Source organism: Atta colombica, unplaced genomic scaffold (assembly GCF_001594045.1).
Source record: "Atta colombica isolate Treedump-2 unplaced genomic scaffold, Acol1.0 scaffold100, whole genome shotgun sequence".
NCBI classification, from domain to species: domain Eukaryota; kingdom Metazoa; phylum Arthropoda; class Insecta; order Hymenoptera; family Formicidae; genus Atta; species Atta colombica.
Window position 1 is genome coordinate 385,626 of NW_017259185.1, and position 3,488 is coordinate 389,113.

A 3,488-nucleotide genomic window follows, 5' to 3' on the forward strand; every position below is an offset into this window, starting at 1 on the left:
AAAAAAAGCAAACATTGATAAATACAGTAAATACATGATATTCATGTAACGTGAAAAAAGATTGGTCACAATTAATTTCAATGTGAATTTTGTGAATAGTGCGACCATTAGCTGAAAATGTTCGAATCATTGAATTGAAATGTTTACACACAGTTGTCTTTGTTGAAGAAAGGGCGTTTATTTGCGAATCATAATTGATAAATCGATTTTTATTATGCAGAGTGCTCGTTAGTCAACTCTCTTTTCGTTCTTAGAAATTTCGTTATTGCACTTGTCCTATTTAAATATATTAAATTAAACCAATCAAATTTAATTATATGATAAATAAAAACATCCAGATCAAATATATTCGAGTTTATGCGTTGAACGATAAATTTTAGATTTTACAGCTATAAAATAATTATTGCTAATACATCAATATTAACGAAATTTGAAACGCTGTTTCTTATAACAAAACAAATATATCACAAAAAATTCGGTGTGTATAATTCATGTTACTTACTGAACATTAATCATATTAGGTTGCCAAGACTTTCCAATGGTCCATTGAGGATAAAACATATCGCTGACACTTTTTTTCTCACTCATCTTTATTACACGTGTTAAAATTTTCCAAATGGTGGAGAACATCGGATGGTTTCAGAGCTTCTCTACATCCTAAAGTCAGATCAACATACATTTCTATACAAGATTGTACAAACGAGTTATTACGTATAATCTAATTGAGGATGTATTTGAAACAGCTTTCACAAAAAATAATTGCGAAATTGGCAAGAGTAAACGAAGATGGAACCATAGACGTAATAAGAATAGACTGTCACGCAAATTTCTATAAAATTGTCACATGAAAAAAAGAATTTTCTTTCTCGTATCTAATCTTGGTTTATTAAAATATATTTGCTACTATAACTATAAATTTACAAACTATGGCGAAATGGTTTGCTATTGCTGTTATAATATAAATATCACGTCTAAGACATTAACTATGACATCCACATTTTAGCTGTCCATATTTTACGCCTATTATTTAGTCATACCTAGTTTTTAGTTACGACAGCTACTTTCTTTTTTCCGTCTACTACGTATCGAAAGTCTACTTTACAGCGAAAATCTATATATGGAAAGAATACTATTATATATATATAGAAAAAGAGAAATAACAAAAAATATCTATTTCTTTCTCTAAAATGTCGAAGAGAGATATCTTTAATTTTTTCTAACGCAACACAAACATTAAGGCTATTATTTATAAGATCTTGAAATAAAAACGAATTACGAATACTAGCTTGGAAAGATCAAGGAATGCGCAGTCCGTATGTCTATGGATGGAATCATATGAGAAACAACTAAACAAAAAAATAAAATTTTATTTATATTTCCTATAAAGCATAATATAGAAAAATAAAGAAAGAGAATAGATAGGAATCTATTTTGTAAGATCCAATTCTCAATTTAGTGAGAAAAAAAAATATATTTGAACCCAATCCTTTTGATGATTCGCCATTAAAATCGCGTAAAATCTTTGAATTAACGCTAAAAAAAAGAAAGAGGTGGATGATTATAATTTTTTTTCAAAAGAGCGATAGATAATTTATAAGCGTGATGTTAATTTACTAAATAACAGTTTCGTCTCTTTTGATTTATATGTTTTTTTTTAACGAATGCGTAGTTGGAGAGTGCGCGATAGGATAGGACAATGAAGTGCGAGACGCAAAACAATCGCCTACCACGTTCGGACGTACACTGACAGGCGTGGTGGGAACCCCTATAACTTATGCGCTTATTGTCTCTATCCTGCATGTAATCTTTGCTTGCATAGGCCAGAGAAATAACAGCCTCCAGCACAGTGTAGTGATTCTTGTACTTGTGTGAGAATGAAGGCGGCGATTTGACATACCTGACACGCGCCACCTTCATTGTCGCATGTAACAAAAAGGTATTCAATTTGTTTGCGATTTATATACGATGCAGCAATTTTCCTTCTTAAAAACGAACACGTGCGGCGTTTCACATATATACTTCGTATGAATTTTTCAACAAACATTTTCCGATTTGAAAATAAATTCGACAGACAGAAGTCGCTGCATTTATACTGGCTTGTCAAAAAAATTCCAAAAATCTCAAAAGTTGTCAAAAATCTTCCAAAAATTAGTTGTTAATAATTTCCAAAGAGAATAAGAAAGTCAAAATAATGTTGCCTAAATCATGACAATAACTTGATATAAATTTGATCGATAATCAATCAATATGACATCAAATTAACATTATTTTGAGTTTCTTGTTCTCCTTGGATTGTATTGTTTCTAAATAAATTTATTCGTCAAAAATTATTTTTGGAGAGTAATTCTACAGAATTTTTTTTTTTTACAACTCGATATTTTGATCATATCTGAATGAGATAGAAATCATAGATGAAAATCAGGATATTAAATTATTGAATACCTACGTGAGACAAGTCAATCGAATATCGAGTAGTTGTAATAAGCGCATTAAACGTGCGCCAGCCTCGAGTGTTCGATAAAAACTAACATGAGTGATAATAGCCGCTTCATGGAAAACGTCAACCCTTAGGATTAGACGTACGTACACGTGGAAACGCGAGTTTTTATGCTGTTTATTCAATACCTTTGTCGACCTGTTATATACATTAAATGAAAGTATGCATCCATCATGCCTTTCACTCTCGCTATCAAGGATGCACTCGCGAAATTGATAAGCGTCAATGCAAATATCAACTTCTTGAAATCTCTAAACAACTGATACGTAGCAAATCTTGATTACCAACGAAAGTGTTATGTTTTGCATTATCAGATATAATCATTTTAAAATTCAAGAAAAAATTCGTATAATTGTGAAACAATTACTGAGAATTAATAATATTAAAATTACTTTTATTAAATTTCGTCTACAAGAAAATGAATTAATAAAAAAGAAAGAAAGAGAGAAAAACTCATAAAAATATAACGATTCACGTAAAAAAGAAGTAGGTTGAAATTCGAATTTGATGTGATTTGATGACTAATTTTATTTATACGAAACAGAGATTCTTTAACGAGATTTTATTTTATTTTTTTGGTATAATTGCTAAGAATTAACAATTAAACTATGATTTCGTTAATTTTTCTATGAGTAAATGGATTAACTGAAAAGAAAAAAAGATATACATATTAAAATGATGATTCGCGTAAAAGTTAAAGAAATAGCTATAGAGATTCAAGTATTGTAACAATAAAGATTTTATTTATATAAAACAAATTCCTTGGGGCGACTGAGATCCTATTTTTTTCTTCTTTTTTTCGGAATGTATTTAATGCGACGACATTTAAAAGTGCGGAAACAGCAACCACGTATCAGTAGTTTGCTGCCACATTTTGCGGAGGACGTCGAGCTCTCATCACTGAAATGGGTCACTAGGCATATTTTCTCTCCCTCCCTCTCTTTCTCTCTCTCTCTCTCTCTCTCTCTCTCTCTCTCTCTCTCTCTCTCTC